A 22,642-nucleotide genomic window follows, 5' to 3' on the forward strand; every position below is an offset into this window, starting at 1 on the left:
ACCAAAACCAATTCCTCTATTTAAAAATTTATTTTAATTAGAGGACTCGATGCTAATATTTATATAAACTAATATAGACGCAGGGTATGTGGACGTCACATGTGTGATGACATCAGTAAGAGTATCAATTCCTGCTTTTAATTCATTTGCAAAGAATAATTTTTTACTTCCAAATATTAGTTATTTAAATTTGTAAACATATCTAGGTATACGCGATATTTAAAATTTTCCTTCAGCTGGAATTTGATTATTTAAACGTACTTACTAACGTGGAAAAAAAAAGTTAATTTAACAATAAATTTATTTCCAATTGAGTTTTTATTTTGTTTTGCCAATTTGAATTTTTTATTCTTTATTCTGAATTTGTGTAGTTTTAAATTTCATTTTTACAGGTTACATTTAATAATCAGGGGTGATTGTGAGCCCAAGTCAAAATTCCGGAAAATTACTCGAGTTACAAAAAAAAGCAGTTTAAATTGAAAGAAATTTAAACAAGGTTTTTTGCCTTTTTCTCAATATTTCTTAGTTTACTTAAAACATATATAAAATTCTACACATACCTATGATGACCTGGTGAAATAATTATATTTTACAATATAACTTTCTTTCTTTAGTTTATGATTATTACAACTATTTACTGATAAAAAATTAATATTAATCATGAATATAAGTTTATAAAGTATCTCTCTAACTCTCCCTTACAAACAAATAAAATAAACTGTGTTTTTAAGTTCCACCTTTGAAAATTTGATTTCCGGAAACTTCTGTGATGAATGATTTTTTGAAACGTCTGAAACTTCGATCTCCGGAAACTTCCGGATCACTGTTAGCGAAAATTCCGGAGCACAATCAATCTTGAATAATTCAAAGAAAGAATAATTAAAAGAAAAAATGTATTAAAACAACGCATTTTTCGTATGTATTCCAAAATCTTATAGAAAACTGTAATACATAAAGTGCATAAATACTTCTGAAATTCCTCTAACTCAAGTAAAATAAAAACTTTAAATTGTCTCATTTTCTTGGACGTTTAACATGTAGCAGCGTGTTTTTCGATGACTACTCAGACGACTAAAGAATGAATTCCCATTTAAAGTGAAAACACGTGTCTTCTTTTAACATTTTAAAAGCAGCCATCCTAGTTTTTTTAAAACATTATTTAAGCCTGCAAAACCTTTTTTTAAAATATAAATATTGTAATTTTAGTGTTTAACAATTTTTCACGCAGGTTAAGTTAAGATTTTCCTGCCATAATAGAGTAATCCTTATCTTTATGCGCTGCTTTTAAGCATTTAACTTTTGCTTTTTTCTGTATGTCTAATAATTTCGCGTTTGCTTCTACAATTTTCTCGGTTACAGAAACCATAATTTTCAAATATTACATAGTTTGCTAGAAGCAGTTAATAGATATTTTGTATTTACCGAACTGATCGGTTATTTAGAGAGTAAGTCTCTCTTTATATTGCAATTAATCAATTTCTAATTTATGTTCAGAATTATTAATATCTGATATAATATACATCGTATCTAACTAAGCATGATTACTTGTAATAGAGCTACAAAATGAGAAAGTGAATTCCAATTTAATTCTATCTCACATAACTTGTTAAAAAAGGGATTTATTTTTTGCTCCAATAGCATTCTAACTATTACTTCGATAAAATTAAGATGCTGTTAATTTATTATATTTCAAGAGTAATTTAGTTTAAAGTGATATTCTTTTTTCAATACCTTATTTCATGTTTTAGGGGTAAAGTAAGATACACACACGCTATACATTTTAATTAGATTCACAAGAATCAGGAGATTAAATATAAAGTATAAATAATATTAACAAAATTGTAAGTATAAATAAAATTATAAGTATAAATAAAATATGAGTATAAATAAAGTATAATGAAATATAATTAATATGAAAAAAATATAATTAAACATTTTAGTAAGTTAACTTGGCCGCCTTGACAGTTCTCGTTTAATTCTTCGAAAATAATCTTCTTTCAATGGAACTTTCTCACTCAAACCTCCCCAGTGACGTGAATTGTTGAACATCATAACATGCGGCGACCCTTTCAGTTTATAGATGATTTTAAATCAAATTATTCTTGAATATGTAGGAGAATATTTAGAGTACGTTGGAGACTGTAACGAACACGACAGGGGTGGCGTACGTTCAATTATAACATACCATCATCTTCTAAACAGTTTTGCGACTTGTCGATTTTAACACTCACTTTTCCAAGTCTCTTAAGATCCTGTAATGAAAGAACACTATATTACCTCTTTATAACATGCTTTTATAATTCATAATGTTTGCAAAAACCCTTGTTTCTTATTCATAGAGTAGAGAGGAAAAGACAACTTCAGAAAAGTGAAGCAATACCCTCTCGAGAGCACCATACTGTGTGGTCAAAGGCCAAATGCTTCCCCTCTAACGTAATTGAATAAGGGTACTTTTAATTATACCATTAAACATGTCAAAATTTTACGATCAAGTGTACTCGAAAGATCATTTTTATCTTTACCTGTAACATTAGTATAATAATGATCTATTTGAAAACCATTTAGTAAATTGTATGAGAACAATTAAACATATATATGAAATGTTGACCAAATTATTACGGCAAAACTTTTACCGTTAAACCATCAGTTTTAAATGGTTTTTTTTTTAACTAATACAATTATTTTTAAAGAGATGTGAACTCGTAATTTATTGTTTTTTTCGTCTGATTAAATGTAGTGATTGTTAATATGGCATTATTACGCTTGTTCAAAAGACTAACTATTTTTTTATGTTTAACTAATTATTCATCAAATTTAATTCAATATATTTTTTCATAATACCTTGAAGTGAATTTTATTTGTTTTTTTATAAGTACGTATATTCGTTTACATTTATTTTATTTCTGTAAGAAATAAATGTTTGGTTTTATTTTTATTAAAAAAACATAATTATTAAATTTAACACCTAGCTAATTTTCTATCCATCTTCCCTAATCCCATTATTTACATGTTAAGACAGCCTCGTTTAGCGCTGTTTCGCATTACGCTCTATTTTGATAGAACGTATCCTACGCGTTGAACGGGGTCTTACCGTACTTTATCTGTCATTTTTCTTAATGCATAACTCTTTTATACGTTACTTCTATTTTTCTTATGCGTTATTATTTCGGCGCCTTTCTTAACGTGTTAATTTTCCTTAAGCATAAAAATTTTATGTTTAACTGATAAGCTTTATTGTATTTTGCATGTTGCTTCTACACCTTACCTCAAAGTGTATTTTTTCTTCTTATATATGACTTCGACATTTTTATGCGTTCCTTTTCTCATGCGTTACGTTTGCGTGTTATTTTTTTAATGCGTTATTCTACACTAATATTTACCTTAAACTTCATGCTGCTCCTTACAATACATTTTACGCGTCATTTTTCTCATTACGTTACTTTTACTCATTACATTTACTTTTCACGTTATATTTTACACTTTTTTTTTTGTTTAGGTGGTCTTTTTCTTATGCGTACACAGACAGTATTTTTGCACTTATTATTTTTTTTGAAATCTTAATTTCATATTCAACTTTTAATTTTTATACGCTTCTAATTTAGTTTACTTAACTTATTTACTTTGTACTTTAATTGACACTATTATTCACATTCGATTATATTTCATTTTATTATCTACTTTATACACATTTTACTATTCGTTATTCTTTACTTTATACGTTTTTTTCTGGACAAGATTAAATTTAGATTAAATGTAGATTTAACTTACATTTCACATTATGTTTTACTTCACATTTAAGCTTCGTTTACATGACACTTCTTTTTCAAAATTTACTTTAAACTAGACGCTTTACTTTATGATATTGCATTTTATAAATTTTTTATACTTTATACTTTACTTAATCTTTTTACTATATTTTGTTTATATTTTACGCCTTCCAATATTTTATATTATGCTATTATTATTTATTTTGCTTATTATTATTATTGCTTATTACATTATTATTTTACATTGCTTTGCGCGTTTTACATTTTGGTTAAATTATTTTAAATTGCTTTACGTTATTTTATATTTTACTTTACATTTAAAGCTTTGGTTTATACTTTCCTATATATTTCACGCTATCTTACCCTTTATTTGCTTCGCGCTTTTCATTATACTTTACACTTTTCTTTATATTTTATGCGTTACTTATGGTATACTTTATATTATGTTTAACTTTTTTCTATAATTTGCATTTTATACTTTTCGCTTTTAGTTTACCCGGTACTTTACTCTTTACTAATCTTTATTCTTTCAATAATTTCTACTTTTACTTTTACTTTAAAGAGTAAAATGTTTAGTGAAGTAAAAAGTATGCATTCCTTATATTTTAAGCTTTACTTTATATTTTATACATTACTACTATGTACAATTCTTATTTTACTATTTATATTAATTTTTGCACTTTATTTCATGCTTAAATTTAATTTAATTTGGTTTCCGCATGATTTAATATCGGGATGATTCAGTAAAACTTGATGTAATTTATGCTTCTAATTTACTAATTTAATGTTTTTTTTTTAATGAAAAATAAGATCATAATCAAAGAAAACTCGACTTAGTAATTCTTAGTTATTTATGACCAAAAAATTCATTTATTTTAAGCTTTTTAATTTAATTTTATTTTTACCTCATTTTAGCACTATGTCAAAATGAACAAGGTTTAATCGCAGTTCAATAAATATAATACTTTGCTACTTTGAGATTTAATTTAAAACTTTTATTTTATTTGGATAATGTTATCATTCTTTATCAAGATTTTTCAATAAAACGTTTAATAATTTACCACGTTGAATACCATGGGGGTCACCGGTGATCGGCCATGAGTTTGTTCGTAGGGCCACCGGTGAAGCCAAGATTATAAGAAATATATAATTCGAGTAAATTTTTAATACTTTTAATTTTTTGATACGAGGGGCATAAATAAAGTAAGTTTCCCTATTTTTTTCAAAGAAGAACTCATACTTTCAGGAACATATTTATTGGCAACAAGTACAGCAATGTTTCAGCTACTTTTCTACATAGCCACCACAAGAATTGGGACACTTGTCGTATCGTGGAATCAACTTTTGTATCCCTCTGTCGTAGAACTCTGCCGCCAGTGAATGGAACCAGCGTGTGACAGACGTCTTCAACTCTACGTTGTTGCCAAAACACTCACCGGAGGACAGGAATTACTTGAGGTGCAAGAAAAGATGAAAATCGCTGGGAGCAAGATCAGGGCTGTAGGGTGGATGATCAAACAACTTCCAGCCAAACTCTGTCAAAACATCTGTGCGTCAAGCCGTATGTGGACGAGCATTTGGAAAACTGCTTACACCAGCGACGCATCATCTACTTACTCAAGATGTTCGGCCCATAGACCTGACGATGAATTTCAATTTTCGCAATGCTTTGCGCATTCAAGAACTTTATCACTGACCGGACCTCGCAGGTGGCAGAAGGAATAAAAGCTTCCATTTCGGACCACTGCTACCACGCTGCTGGAACGAGGAGGGACCTCTTCGGCCGGCATATGATTCATACGTCAAGGATCTATTACGCATGCGCAATTGACACGGCTAATTACGTTTACTTTAAAGGAGAAAACATCGGGAAACTTACTTTCTGGATGCGTCTCGTATTATTATCGCTACTAAAATGGTTTGAAGAAACTAATGCAATATATACTGAGAAAATAATTCTAACCAGCATGTAAAATTAGCGTGGCATTCAACGCGTTAATACTACAGGTGATTAATCTCGAGATGGTCTTATTCTCTTTATTAGAAAGCACAGTTCCCTATCAGGATTTGTTACAATTAACTAGTTACCTATAATTCATTGATTAAAAAACCCCAATAGCTTTTTTATTGCGTGAATGGGACCAATTACCTCTTAAAATTATTCGGGCCGCCATCGGACAATGGCGCAAGAGATTATCTTTAGTAATTGATAAAGATGGAGGTCTGTTCGAATTAAAAAAATTTTTAAGGTAAACTTCCATTTATGGTGTTCATCATATTTGTGTATCTATCATTTTCAATTTAATATCTATAAAACAAAATGATTCGATATTTGTAACACTATTTCGCAGCCACCCTGTAATTTGCATGTATCGCGTTTTTTTTTTTTTTTTTTTTTTTTTTTTTTTGCGTAGCCCATCCCTTTTTTTAAATTCATTTAACTTGATTGGAAGGTCTACAAAAATTTTCTGAACGAAAACAATTGCTTTATTGTTTGAGTTTATGACATATAAGTTGTCTAGGCTAAGTTTTGGACGCAAATTCTTTTTAGTATACGAAATGAGGTTTGATGTCTTTATTTGTATAGCGTATTCTCTTTGTTTTCTTGAAAATTTATTTAAATGTTGGTTCATATGAACATGAAAATTATTAAACTCTTCTTTTATATTACTTACCTCTAAAAAGCTAAGATGTCGAATCATCGTTGAATTTGTACTTCATGAAGTTCTCGAAAGCTGAAAAAACATCACATATTTATTATTATTACATTAATACTTATGCAACATTATAGGGATCTTTCAAGCATTATGCAAGGACATAAAGGAGCTAGGGATTAGTGATTTTTTTTCTTTTTCTGAGAAGTGGCAGATGGCATATGCGCCACGCCTGCGTAAGACATTTAAATCACATCATTTTTTAAAAATTTTTTCTTTTAAAAAAATAGCAATTAAAATAACTTAATTAACAAATTTAAAATAAAAGTTGGACAACAATTGCTGTTACGTGTTTCATAGATCAAGATTTTTAACAGAAAAACAGAAATAATGAATACTCCTCACTAAAATGAATTGAAATATCTACTAATTTTAATTTTTGAAAAGTTACCTTGTTTATTTGAATTCTAAAATTAGATTACTTCAGTAAGAGCCAAAATTAGAGCAAGATAGTGCGTTGTTACTTTCTTACTTAAGTATAAGATGAGATTTGGTTATTTTACATTACGCTTCACTTTATGTTTTATGCTTTACTTTTTATCTTACGCTGTAATTTATACTTCACGTTTTACTTAACCTTCTAATTTCCACTTGACACGCATTTTATTTTACATTTAATTCTACGCTTACTTTTTAGTTTATACAACTTTTACATTATGCTTTCTACTTTTTACTTTACGCATTACTTTACTAATTGTTTATTTTGCATTTTAAAATTTAATTTATACTTCACATTCTATTTTACTTCATACTTTTATTTATGCTTTGTTTACTTGACGCTTCTATTTCATACAGTACTTTAATATATGCTGTATTTTTTGCTACATTATATTTTAGAGTCTTCTTTACTTTACTATATTTTACATTTTAATATAATTTTTACTTTAAGCATTGTTTTATACTTCAAGCTTTATTTTATTCTCTACATGATTGTTTTTTATATTTTTTGCTTTATATTATTCGATATTCAATTTTATAGTTGATGCTTTATTTTACACTTTACTGTATATACTCTTCCCTTGAATTTACCTTTATTTGCTTTACACGTTTCTTAATATTTTACCCATTTTATGAAGCTATTCTTTCTACTATGCTTGATTTTTTTTTATATACTACTTCCCTTTTTGTACTTTCAGATTTTTACTTCATGTTTATTTAACTCTGTATTTTTTACTTACGCTTTTTTTAAAAAAAATTTACTTTTTGCTTCACTTTACCTCACTCTTTACGTACCACTTTACATTATACTTCATATTTTAAACGCTTCAACTTTTCCTGATAGTTCACATTTTACTACTCTTTATTCTCTGCTATAATTTCTGCTTAATATTTTATGTTTTGTTTCATTTTACGCTTCTTTTTGTTTTACTTCATTGTACTAAACTCATATATTCTACATCTTTAAATATTTTACTTTCTACACCTTATATTTTCGCTTTATTGTATGCTTTATGCATTACTGTGCGCAATTTTTATTTTTACGTTTTACTTTACTTTGTACTTACATATTTTTATTTGCTCAACTTATTTTGATTGCGAATTATTTACTACTTAGTTGCTTCAATATAACATTTGCATCAATAATTCACTAAATTAAATCATATTCGAAGATACGACAAAAAATTCTACTGAACTATTTATAAACAAAACAGAAACATTTAGTTTATTTTTTTGCTGCATTTTGGACGCAAGGTTTACCCGCTGTTCAATACAATTAAATTTTCGCTACATTGAGATTTATTTAGTAACTGTTTTATTTTAATTGGATAATATACTATTTATTATCCAGTCATTTCAATAAAACGTCTATTTATTTAATACTACAGGGGATTAATCTCGAAATGGTTTTATTATCATTATTAGAAAATATAATTTCCTATCAGGACGTTACAGTTTACATTGTTATTTATAATTCATTTATTAAAATTTTTCAACCTATTTTTCGTAAGTCTATGTGAAGATTTTAAAAGCTTTCAGCAGAAAAATTATTTTAATTTACTTATATCGAACATTTTTTTTCCGCAATGAAAGTTCATATTTTTTTAAAAAAATGGCTTTAATTTGATTAGAAGGCCTCAAACATTTTCTCCACGAAAATTATCGATTTTTTGTTTGCTTAAATATTGACGAATATGTTGTCTTCTTGTCGAATATGATGCAAGTCATGAATGCAATTTCCTTTTAATTGAATTTGATTTGAAATGAGAGTGCAAGAATTTCCCCGAACCCAGCGTGAAGTATTTCATCAAATATGTAAAATGATTGGCGCTTTCATACGCTACGGACTGACAGTACACCGAAATATATTGTGGTTGAATGAATTGAGAAAACGTTGACTAAGAAAACAATGCGAAAAGCATGCTTTTGCGTAACATGTGGCAAAATTCGACTTGGTAAAGAAAGAAAAAAATCTCATTTTCGAAAAGAGAAAATGAAGCAATTTTTTAAAAACACCCAATAAAATAATTTACCTATAAGGGCTTTTAGAAAAAAAAAATCAGAAATAAGCACCTTTAAGTACTTTTTAACAACGCTTCGGACCATGAGAGATTCGTGAAGATGACACGCATTTTATTCAGAACTTTCAAAATCATACAAAATTAGAAATTCATAATTTATTCGAAATGGGAGAGAGTTGAATCTTAATAGATGGATGACACTAATAATGCAAAATACCCATAAAAAAGTTTTATCATTAAAAATATTAGATTTGACAAGTTTATATTCTATTATCATATTTTTTTTGAGATAACTCTCAGACCGTCGCCAATAGCCCATTGTGCAGCTCTAGTGCGACGAAAATGAACTACAACTATCAGACTTTTTTTAAACGTTATTCTCCTTGATAATTTTTTAGCTGCTTCTGTACAATTTTTATCCCAACTACTTATTTCTGAAAAGAGGTGTCAAACATTTCAAGGAAGGAATTATTTAAAAAAAATTACACAAGTTTAAAATTAATACATTTTACCTTATTCGCTAAGTTTATGAATTTGGCCTCACATTGAAAATACTATATTTGCGGACACCTACTTTTTATTTAAAGCAGCTAAAAATTTCTTGAACAAAGTTATTTTGAAAAGAATTAGACATTGCAATTTTTAGATACTTGATTTAAAGTTCAAATTAAAATTTGTTTATTTTCGTAATAAGGAGTAAAAAGATAATATAAAAAAAAAAGAGAACTTCCTAGATACTTCAATTTTTGTAAATATTTTGGAAGACGGTATTTTTATTTTAATATTTTTGAAACCAATTAAGATCTATTTCTGAATTAGTAAACATTAATCTTTTTTTTTTTTTAAAGAAAGAACTCTTGAGCTCTTTTTTGTTAAAAATTTAAGACCTTATAGAAAGGAACAATTATATCGACGAAATGAATAAGTCACGTTGATGTGGGATAATTAGTGGGATAATTCACTTAACAGAATGAAAAGATGTATATCAAAACTAGTAAACAATTTGCAAAAAAGAACTTAAATACTTCTTTTTTTAAAGAGCTTTGAAATTTTTTGTTTTGCTAAGTTTTTTGTTTGTAACCTAAGATCTGAATTTCTAAGATCTGATCAATTAAGTATTTTTTCACTATGTTGTCATTTATACATTACCAAATTTAAGACCTTGTAAAGTATAGTTTTATACTTGTCACTCAGAGTTTCAGATATTCATGGCGTGTTTTAACATGTTACTAGTAAAAAAAAAAAAAAAAAAAAAAAAAGAAAATGCATAATTGGTATATTTAAAGGCGATATGTAAGACATTGTTTTAATGACATGATGGCTGAAGGAATAGAGCGATCAGCTTCCAATGAGGTGAGCCGGGTTCAAATACTGATGATGACTAGTCGATACGAATTCCGCACCCAGCTCGCATCGACCCTAGAGCTGGCATTCGTTAATAAATTATTGTGTTACAAATTAAACTGCTTTATAATCCTGAGGAGGATATTAATAACACAAATCGTATAAACTAGACAAGAACTTATATCAGAACTGGGATGCGCAAGGAACAGAGTTTTCTGCCACCAAAGAGGTGAACCGGGCCCGAATCCTGTCAATGGCTGGGGGATATGAATTACGCACCCGGCTCGCATCGACCCTAGAGCTGGTTTACTTAATAATAAATTGTATCACAAATTAAAATGCTTAAAAAATCTTGAGGATATTAATAACACAAAATCTATAGTCTAGACAAGAACCTATATCAGAGCTGTGATGGCGCAGGGGACAGAGTTTTCTCCCACCAATGAGGTGAACAGGGCCCGAATCCTGTCAATGGCTGGGCGATATGATTTCCGCCCCCGGCTCGCATCAACCCTAGAGCTGGTTTAATTAATAAATTATTGTATTACAAATAAAAATCCTTAAAAAATCTTGGAGGATATTAATAACACAAAACCTATAAACTAGACAAGAACCTATATTAGAGCAGTGATGGCGCAGGGGACAGGGTTTCCTCCCACCAATGAGGTGAACAGGGCCCGAATCCTGTCAATGGCTGGGCGATATGATTTCCGCACCCGGCTCGCATCAACCCTTGAGCTGGTTTCATTAATAAATTATTGTGTTACAGATTAAAATGCTTAAAAAATCTTGATGAGGATATTAATAACACAAAACCTATAAAATAGACAAGAACCTATATCAGAGCTGTGATGGCGCAGGGGACAGAGTTTTCTCCCACCAATGAGGTGAACAGGGCCCGAATCCTGTCAATGGCTGGGAGATATGAATTCCGCAACCGGCTCGCATCCACCCTAGAGATGGCTTCATAATAAATTATTGCATTACAAATAAAAATGCTTAAAAAATCTAGAGGAGGATATTAACAACACAAAACCTATAAACTAGGCAAGAACCTATATCAGAGCTGTGATGGCGGAGGGGACAGAGTTTTCTCCCACCAATGAGATGAACAGGGCCTTAATCCTGTGACTGGCTGGTCGATATGAATTCCGCACCCGGCTCACATCCACCCTAGAGATGGCTTCATTAATAAATTATTGTATTACAAATTAAAATGCTTAAAAAATCTTGAGGAGGATATTAATAACACAAAACCTATAAACTATACAAGAACCTATATCAGAGCTGTGATGGCGCAGGGGACAGAGTTTTCTCCCATCAATGAGGTGAACAGGGCCCGAATCCTGTCAATGGCAGGGCGATATGAATTCCGCACCCGGCTCGCATCCACCCTAGATATGGCTTCATTAATAAATTATTGTATTACAAATTAAAATGTTAAAAAATCTTGAGAAGGATATTAATAACACAAAACCTACAAACTAGACAAGAACCTATATCAGAGCTGTGATGGTGCAGGGGACATAGTTTTCTCCAATCAATGAGGTGAACAGGGCACGAATCCTGTCAATGGCAGGCCGGTATAAATTCCGAACCCGGCTCGCATCGACCCTAGAGCTGACTTCATTAATAAATTATTGTATTACAAATTAAAATGCTTAAGAAATCTAGAGGAGGATATTAACAACACAAAACCTATAAACTAGACAAGAACCTATATTAGAGCTGTGATGGCGCAGGGGACAGAGTTTTCTCATACCAATGAGGTGAACAGGGCCCGAACCCTGTCAATGGCTGGGAGATATGATTTACGCACCCGGCTCGCATCGACCCTAGAGCTGGCTCTTCTCCCACCAATGAGGTGAACAGGGCCCAAATCCTGTCAATGGATGGGCGATATGAATTCCGCACCCGGCTCTCATCCACCTTAGAGATGGCTTTTCTCCCACCAATGAGGTGAACAGGGTCCGAATCCTGTCAATGGCTGGGCGATATGAATTCCGCACCCGGCTCGCATCGACCCTAGAGCTGGTTTCATTAATAAATTATTGTATTACAAATTAAAATCATTAAAAAATCTTGAGTAGGATATTAATAACACAAAACCTAGAAACTAGACAAGAAAATATATCAGAGCTGTGATAGCGCAGGGGACAGAGTTTTCTCATACCAATGAGGTGAACAGGGCCCGAATCCTGTCAATGGCTAGGCGATATGATTTCCGCACCCGGCTCGCATCGACCCTAGAGCTGGTTTCATTAATGAATTATTGTATTACAAATTAAAATGCTTAAAAAATCTTGAGGAGGATATTAATAACACAAAACCTATAAACTAGACAAGAATCTATATCAGAGCTGTGATGGCGCAGGGGACCGAGTTTTCTCCCCCCAATGAGGTGAACAGGGCCCGAATCCTGTCAATGGCTAGGCGATATGAATTCCGCACCCGGCTCGCATCGACCCTAGAGCTGGCTTCATTAATAAATTATTGTATTACAAATTAAAATGCTTAAAAAATCTAGAGGAGGATTTTAACAACACAAAACCTAAAAACTAGACAAGAATCTATATCAGAGCTGTGATGGCGCAGGGGACCGAGTTTTCTCCCACCAATGAGATGAACAGGGCCTTAATCCTGTCAATGGCTGGTCGATATGAATACCGCACCCGGCTCGCATCGACCCTAGAGACCTTCATTAATAAATTATTGTATTACAAATTAAAATGCTTAAAAAATCTTGAGGAGGCTATTAATAACACAAAACCTATAAACTAGACAAGAACCTATATCAAAGCTGTGATGGCGCAGGGGACCACTAATGAGGAGAAAAGGGCCCGAATCCTGTCAATGGCTGGGCGATATGAATGACGCACCCGGCTCGCATCGACCCTAGAGCTGGCTCTTCTCCCACCAATGAGGTGAACAGGACCCGAATCCTGTCAATGGCTGAGCGATATGAATTCCGCACCCGGCTTGCATCGACCCTAGAGCTGGCTTCATTAATAAATTATTGTATTACAAATTAAAATGCTTAAAAAATCGTGAGGAGGATATTAATAACACAAAACCTATAAACTAGACAAGAACCTATATCAGAGCTGTGATGGCGCAGGGGACAGAGTTTTCTCCCACCAATGAGGTGAACAGGGTCCGAATCCTGTCAATGGCTGGGCGATATGAATTCCGCACCCGGCTCGCATCCACCCTAGAGATGGCTTCATTAATAAATTATTGTATTACAAATTAAAATGCTTAAAAAATCTTGAGGAGGATATTAATAACACAAAACCTATAAACTAGACAAGAACCTATATCAGAGCTGTGATGGCGCAGGGGACAGTTTTCTCCCACCAATGAGGTGAACAGGGCACGAATCCTGTCAATGGCTTGGCGATATGAATTCTGCACCCGGCTCGCATCGACCCTAGAGCTGGCTCTTCTCCCACCAATGAAGTGAACAGGGCCCGAATCCTGTCAATGGCAGGGCGATATGAATTCCGCACCCGGCTCGCATCCACCCGAGAAATGGCTTCATTAATAAGTTATTGTATTACAAATTAAAATGCTTAAAAAATCTTGAGGAGGATATTAATAACACAAAATCTATAAACTAGACAAGAACCTATATCAGAGCTGTTATGGCGCAGGGGACAGTTTTCTCCCACCAATGAGGTGAACAAGGCCCGAATCCTGTCAATGGCTTGGCGATATGAATTCTGCACCCGGCTCGCATCGACCCTAGAGCTGGCTCTTCTCCCACCAATGAAGTGAACAGGGCCCGAATCCTGTTAATGGCTGGGCGATATGAAATCCGCACCCGGCTCGCATCGACCCTAGAGATGGCTTCATTAATAAATTATTTTATTAAAAATTAAAATGCTTAAAAAGTCTTGAGGAGGATATTAATAACACAAAACCTATAAACTAGACAAGAACCTATATCAGAGCTGTGATGGCGCAGGGGACAGAGTTTTCTCCCATCAATGAGGAGAACAGGGCCCGAATCCTGTCAATGGCTGGGCGACATGAATTCCGCACCCGGCTCGCATCGACCCTAGAGATGGCTTCATTAATAAATTATTTCATTACAAATTAAAATGCTTAAAAAATCTTGAGGAGGATATTAACAACACAAAACCTATAAACTGGACAAGAATCTATATTAGAGCTGTGAAGGCGCAGGGGACCACTAATGAGATGAAAAGGGCCCGAATCCTGTCAATGGTTGGGCGAAATGAATTCCGCTCTCGGCTCGCATCCACCCTAGAGATGGCTTCATTAATAAATTATTGTATTAAAAATTAAAATGCTTAAAAATTCTTGAGGAGGATATTAATAACACAAAACGTATAAACTAGACAAGAACATATATCAGAGCTGTGATGGCGCAGGGGACAGAGTTTTCACCCATCAATGAGGTGAACAGGGCCCGAATCCTGTCAATTGCTGGGCGATATGAATTCCGCTCCCGGCTCGCATCCACCCTAGAGATGGCTTCATTAATAAATTATTGTATTACAAATTAAAATGCTTAAAAAGTCTTGAAGAGGATATTAATAACACAAAACCTAGAAACTAGACAAGAACCTATATCAGAGCTGTGATGGCGCAGGGGACAGAGTTTTCACCCACCAATGAGGTGAACAGGGCCCGAATCCTGTCAATGGCTGCGCGATATGAATTCCGAACCCGGCTCGCATCTTCCCGAGAAATGGCTTCATTAATAAATTATTGTATTACAAATTAAAATGCTTAAAAAATCTAGAGGAGGATATTAACAACACAAAACCTATAAACTAGACAAGAACCTATATCAGAGCTGTGATGGCGCAGGGGACAGAGTTTTCACCCATCAATGAGGTGAACAGGGCCCGAATCCTGTCAATTGCTGGGCGATATGAATTCCGCTCCCGGCTCGCATCCACCCTAGAGCTGGCTTCATTAATAAATTATTGTATTACAAATTAAAATGCTTAAAAATCGTGAGGAGGAAATTAATAACACAAAACCTATAAACTAGACAAGAACCTATATCAGAGCTGTGATGGCGGAGGGGACGGAGTTTTCTCCCACCAATGAGATGAACAGGGCCTTAATCCTGTCAATGGCTGGTCGATATGCATACCGCACCCGGCTCGCATCGACCCTAGAGCTGGCTTCATTAATAAATTATTGTATTACAAATTAAAATGCTTAAAAAATCGTGAGGAGGATATTAATAACACAAAACCTATAAACTAGACAAGAAACTATATCAGAGCTGTGATGGCGCAGGGGACAGAGTTTTCTCCCACCAATGAGGTGAACAGGGTCCGAATCCTGTCAATGGCTGGGCGATATGAATTCCGCACCCGGCTCGCATCCACCCTAGAGATGGCTTCATTAATAAATTATTGTATTACAAATTAAAATGCTTAAAAAATCTTGAGGAGGATATTAATAACGCAAAACCTATAAACTAGACAAGAACCTATATCAGAGCTGTGATGGCGCAGAGGACAGAGTTTTCACCCACCAATGAGGTGAACAAGGCCCGAATCCTGTCAATGGCTTGGCGATATGAATTCCGCACCCGGCTCGCATCGACCCTAGAGCTGGCTCTTCTCCCACCAATGAAGTGAACAGGGCCCGAATCCTGTCAATGGCAGGGCGATATGAATTCCGCACCCGGCTCGCATCCACCCGAGAAATGGCTTCATTAATAAGTTATTGTATTACAAATTAAAATGCTTAAAAAATCTTGAGGAGGATATTAATAACACAAAACCTATAAACTAGACAAGAACCTATATCAGAGCTGTTATGGCGCAGGGGACAGTTTTCTCCCACCAATGAGGTGAACAGGGCCCGAATCCTGTTAATGGCTGGGCGATATGAATTCCGCACCCGGCTCGCATCGACCCTAGAGATGGCTTCATTAATAAATTATTTTATTAAAAATTAAAATGCTTAAAGAGTCTTGAGGAGGATATTAATAACACAAAACCTATAAACTAGACAAGAACCTATATCAGAGCTGTGATGGCGCAGGGGACAGAGTTTTCTCCCATCAATGAGGAGAACAGGGCCCGAATCCTGTCAATGGCTGGGCGACATGAATTCCGCACCCGACTCGCATCGACCCTAGAGATGGCTTCATTAATAAATTATTTCATTACAAATTAAAATGCTTAAAAAATCTCGAGGAGGATATTAACAACACAAAACCTATAAACTGGACAAGAATCTATATCAGAGCTGTGAAGGCGCAGGGGACCACTAATGAGATGAAAAGGGCCCGAATCCTGTCAATGGTTGGGCGATATGAATTCCGCTCTCGGCTCGCATCCACCCTAGAGATAGCTTCATTAATAAATTATTGTATTAAAAATTAAAATGCTTAAAAATTCTTGAGGAGGATATTAATAACACAAAACGTATAAACTAGACAAGAACATATATCAGAGCTGTGATGGCGCAGGGGACAGAGTTTTCACCCACCAATGAGGTGAACAGGGCCCGAATCCTGTCAATGGCAGCGCGATATGAATTCCGAACCCGGCTCGCATCTTCCCGAGAAATGGCTTCATTAATAAATTATTGTATTACAAATTAAATTGCTTAAAAAATCTAGAGGAGGATATTAAAAACACAAAACCTATAAACTAGACAAGAACCTATATCAGAGCTGTGATGGCGCAGGGGACAGAGTTTTCTCCCACCAATGAGGTGAAAAGGGCCCGAATCCTGTCAATGGCTGGGCGATATGAATTCAGCACCCGGCTCGCATCTTCCCGAGAAATGGCTTCATTAATAAATTATTGTATTACAAATTAAATTGCTTAAAAAATCTAGAGGAGGATATTAAAAACACAAAACCTATAAACTAGACAAGAACCAATATCAGAGCTGTGATGGCGCAGGGGACAGAGTTTTCTCCCACCAATGAGGTGAAAAGGGCCCGAATCCTGTCAATGGCTGGGCGATATGAATTACGCACCCGGCTCGCATCGACCCTAGAGCTAGCTCTTCTCACACCAATGAAGTGAGCAGGACCCGAATCCTGTCAATGGCTGAGCGATATGAATTCAGCACCCGGCTCGCATCTTCCCGAGAAATGGCTTCATTAATAAATTATTGTATTACAAATTAAATTGCTTAAAAAATCTAGAGGAGGATATTAAAAACACAAAACCTATAAACTAGACAAGAACCTATATCAGAGCTGTGATGGCGCAGGGGACAGAGTTTTCTCCCACCAATGAGGTGAAAAGGGCCCGAATCCTGTCAATGGCTGGGCGATATGAATTACGCACCCGGCTCGCATCGACCCTAGAGCTAGCTCTTCTCACACCAATGAAGTGAGCAGGACCCGAATCCTGTCAATGGCTGAGCGATATGAATTCAGCACCCGGCTCGCATCTTCCCGAGAAATGGCTTCATTAATAAATTATTGTATTACAAATTAAATTGCTTAAAAAATCTAGAGGAGGATATTAAAAACACAAAACCTATAAACTAGACAAGAACCTATATCAGAGCTGTGATGGCGCAGGGGACAGAGTTTTCTCCCAGCAATGAGGTGAAAAGGGCCCGAATCCTGTCAATGGCTGGGCGATATGAATTACGCACCCGGTTCGCATCTTCCCGAGAAATGGCTTCATTAATAAATTATTGTATTACAAATTAAATTGCTTAAAAAATCTAGAGGAGGATATTAAAAACACAAAACCTATAAACTAGACAAGAACCTATATCAGAGCTGTGATGGCGCAGGGGACAGAGTTTTCTCCCACCAATGAGGTGAAAAGGGCCCGAATCCTGTCAATGGCTGAGCGATATGAATTCAGCACCCGGCTCGCATCTTCCCGAGAAATGGCTTCATTAATAAATTATTGTATTACAAATTAAATTGCTTAAAAAATCTAGAGGAGGATATTAAAAACACAAAACCTATAAACTAGACAAGAACCTATATCAGAGCTGTGATGGCGCAGGGGACAGAGTTTTCTCCCACCAATGAGGTGAAAAGGGCCCGAATCCTGTCAATGGCTGAGCGATATGAATTCAGCACCCGGCTCGCATCTTCCCGAGAAATGGCTTCATTAATAAATTATTGTATTACAAATTAAATTGCTTAAAAAATCTAGAGGAGGATATTAAAAACACAAAACCTATAAACTAGACAAGAACCTATATCAGAGCTGTGATGGCGCAGGGGACAGAGTTTTCTCCCACCAATGAGGTGAAAAGGGCCCGAATCCTGTCAATGGCTGAGCGATATGAATTCAGCACCCGGCTCGCATCTTCCCGAGAAATGGCTTCATTAATAAATTATTGTATTACAAATTAAATTGCTTAAAAAATCTAGAGGAGGATATTAAAAACACAAAACCTATAAACTAGACAAGAACCTATATCAGAGCTGTGATGGCGCAGGGGACAGAGTTTTCTCCCACCAATGAGGTGAAAAGGGCCCGAATCCTGTCAATGGCTGAGCGATATGAATTCAGCACCCGGCTCGCATCTTCCCGAGAAATGGCTTCATTAATAAATTATTGTATTACAAATTAAATTGCTTAAAAAATCTAGAGGAGGATATTAAAAACACAAAACCTATAAACTAGACAAGAACCTATATCAGAGCTGTGATGGCGCAGGGGACAGAGTTTTCTCCCACCAATGAGGTGAAAAGGGCCCGAATCCTGTCAATGGCTGAGCGATATGAATTCAGCACCCGGCTCGCATCTTCCCGAGAAATGGCTTCATTAATAAATTATTGTATTACAAATTAAATTGCTTAAAAAATCTAGAGGAGGATATTAAAAACACAAAACCTATAAACTAGACAAGAACCTATATCAGAGCTGTGATGGCGCAGGGGACAGAGTTTTCTCCCACCAATGAGGTGAAAAGGGCCCGAATCCTGTCAATGGCTGAGCGATATGAATTCAGCACCCGGCTCGCATCTTCCCGAGAAATGGCTTCATTAATAAATTATTGTATTACAAATTAAATTGCTTAAAAAATCTAGAGGAGGATATTAAAAACACAAAACCTATAAACTAGACAAGAACCTATATCAGAGCTGTGATGGCGCAGGGGACAGAGTTTTCTCCCACCAATGAGGTGAAAAGGGCCCGAATCCTGTCAATGGCTGAGCGATATGAATTCAGCACCCGGCTCGCATCTTCCCGAGAAATGGCTTCATTAATAAATTATTGTATTACAAATTAAATTGCTTAAAAAATCTAGAGGAGGATATTAAAAACACAAAACCTATAAACTAGACAAGAACCTATATCAGAGCTGTGATGGCGCAGGGGACAGAGTTTTCTCCCACCAATGAGGTGAAAAGGGCCCGAATCCTGTCAATGGCTGAGCGATATGAATTCAGCACCCGGCTCGCATCTTCCCGAGAAATGGCTTCATTAATAAATTATTGTATTACAAATTAAATTGCTTAAAAAATCTAGAGGAGGATATTAAAAACACAAAACCTATAAACTAGACAAGAACCTATATCAGAGCTGTGATGGCGCAGGGGACAGAGTTTTCTCCCACCAATGAGGTGAAAAGGGCCCGAATCCTGTCAATGGCTGGGCGATATGAATTCAGCACCCGGCTCGCATCTTCCCGAGAAATGGCTTCATTAATAAATTATTGTATTACAAATTAAATTGCTTAAAAAATCTAGAGGAGGATATTAAAAACACAAAACCTATAAACTAGACAAGAACCTATATCAGAGCTGTGATGGCGCAGGGGACAGAGTTTTCTCCCACCAATGAGGTGAAAAGGGCCCGAATCCTGTCAATGGCTGGGCAATATGAATTACGCACCCGGCTCGCATCGACCCTAGAGCTAGCTCTTCTCACACCAATGAAGTGAGCAGGACCCGAATCCTGTCAATGGCTGCGCGATATGAATTCAGCACCCGGCTCGCAGCTTCCCGAGAAATGGCTTCATTAATAAATTATTGTATTACAAATTAAATTGCTTAAAAAATCTAGAGGAGGATATTAAAAACACAAAACCTATAAACTAGACAAGAACCTATATCAGAGCTGTGATGGCGCAGGGGACAGAGTTTTCTCCCACCAATGAGGTGAAAAGGGCCCGAATCCTGTCAATGGCTGGGCGATATGAATTACGCACCCGGCTCGCATCGACCCTAGAGCTAGCTCTTCTCACACCAATGAAGTGAGCAGGACCCGAATCCTGTCAATGGCTGAGCGATATGAATTCAGCACCCGGCTCGCATCTTCCCGAGAAATGGCTTCATTAATAAATTATTGTATTACAAATTAAATTGCTTAAAAAATCTAGAGGAGGATATTAAAAACACAAAACCTATAAACTAGACAAGAACATATATCAGAGCTGTGATGGCGCAGGGGACAGAGTTTTCTCCCACCAATGAGGTGAAAAGGGCCCGAATCCTGTCAATGGCTGGGCGATATGAATTACGCACCCGGCTCGCATCGACCCTAGAGCTAGCTCTTCTCACACCAATGAAGTGAGCAGGACCCGAATCCTGTCAATGGCTGCGCGATATGAATTCCGAACCCGGCTCGCATCTTCCCGAGAAATGGCTTCATTAATAAATTATTGTATTACAAATTAAATTGCTTAAAAAATCTAGAGGAGGATATTAAAAACACAAAACCTATAAACTAGACAAGAACCTATATCAGAGCTGTGATGGCGCAGGGGACAGAGTTTTCTCCCACCAATGAGGTGAAAAGGGCCCGAATCCTGTCAATGGCTGGGCGATATGAATTACGCACCCGGCTCGCATCGACCCTAGAGCTAGCTCTTCTCACACCAATGAAGTGAGCAGGACCCGAATCCTGTCAATGGCTGCGCGATATGAATTCCGAACCCGGCTCGCATCTTCCCGAGAAATGGCTTCATTAATAAATTATTGTATTACAAATTAAATTGCTTAAAAAATCTAGAGGAGGATATTAAAAACACAAAACCTATAAACTAGACAAGAACATATATCAGAGCTGTGATGGCGCAGGGGACAGAGTTTTCTCCCACCAATGAGGTGAAAAGGGCCCGAATCCTGTCAATGGCTGGGCGATATGAATTACGCACCCGGCTCGCATCGACCCTAGAGCTAGCTCTTCTCACACCAATGAAGTGAGCAGGACCCGAATCCTGTCAATGGCTGCGCGATATGAATTCAGCACCCGGCTCGCATCTTTCCGAGAAATGGCTTCATTAATAAATTATTGTATTACAAATTAAATTGCTTAAAAAATCTAGAGGAGGATATTAAAAACACAAAACCTATAAACTAGACAAGAACCTATATCAGAGCTGTGATGGCGCAGGGGACAGAGTTTTCTCCCACCAATGAGGTGAAAAGGGCCCGAATCCTGTCAATGGCTGGGCGATATGAATTACGCACCCGGCTCGCATCGACCCTAGAGCTAGCTCTTCTCACACCAATGAAGTGAGCAGGACCCGAATCCTGTCAATGGCTGCGCGATATGAATTCCGAACCCGGCTCGCATCTTCCCGAGAAATGGCTTCATTAATAAATTATTGTATTACAAATTAAAATGCTTAAAAATCTTGAGGAGGATATTAATACCACAAAACCTATAAACTAGACAAAAACCTATATCAGACCTGTGATGGCGCAGGGGACAGAGTTTTCTCCCACCAATGAGGTGAACAGGACCCGAATCCTGTCAATGGCTGAGCGACATGAATTCCGCACCCGGCTTGCATCGACCCTAGAGCTGGCTTCATTAATAAATTATTGTATTACAAATTAAAATGCTTAAAAAATCGTGAGGAGGATATTAATAACACAAAACCTATAAACTAGACAAGAATCTATATCAGAGCTGTGATGGCGCAGGGGACCGAGTTTTCTCCCCCCAATGAGGTGAACAGGGCCCGAATCCTGTCAATGGCTAGGCGATATGAATTCCGCACCCGGCTCGCATCGACCCTAGAGCTGGCTTCATTAATAAATTATTGTATTACAAATTAAAATTCTTAAAAAATCTAGAGGAGGATATTAACAACACAAAACCTAAAAACTAGACAAGAATCTATATCAGAGCTGTGATGGCGCAGGGGACCGAGTTTTCTCCCACCAATGAGGTGAAAAGGGCCCGAATCCTGTCAATGGCTAGGCGATATGAATTCCCCACCCGGCTCGCATCGACCCTAGAGCTGGCTTCATTAATAAATTATTGTATTACAAATTAAAATGCTTAAAAAATCGTGAGGAGGATATTAATAACACAAAACCTATAAACTAGACAAGAACCTATATCAGAGCTGTGATGGCGCTGGGGACCACTAATGAGGTGAAAAGGGCCCGAATCCTGTCAATGGCTGGGCT

At 35.7% G+C, this 22,642-nt stretch overlaps 1 long non-coding RNA gene across 1 annotated transcript in view; it reads right to left on the bottom strand.

Annotated features, from left to right (window-relative positions):
• Positions 1 to 1,765: 1,765 nt before the first annotated feature.
• LOC139425096 (uncharacterized) overlaps positions 1,766 to 22,642 on the bottom strand; it is a 45,551-nt gene continuing 24,674 nt past the window's right edge. The window contains exons 3-4 of the long non-coding RNA XR_015431488.1: positions 6,443 to 6,502; positions 1,766 to 2,252 (exon numbers count right to left, since the gene is read on the bottom strand). This is a non-coding gene — a long non-coding RNA (uncharacterized LOC139425096). The remainder of the gene's footprint in view (positions 2,253 to 6,442; positions 6,503 to 22,642) is intronic.

The sequence above is a fragment of the Parasteatoda tepidariorum genome, chromosome 2 (genome assembly GCF_982258835.1).
Source record: "Parasteatoda tepidariorum strain Cologne lab strain chromosome 2, Ptep-v5.0, whole genome shotgun sequence".
In the NCBI taxonomy this organism is placed as follows: Eukaryota; Metazoa; Arthropoda; class Arachnida; order Araneae; family Theridiidae; genus Parasteatoda; species Parasteatoda tepidariorum.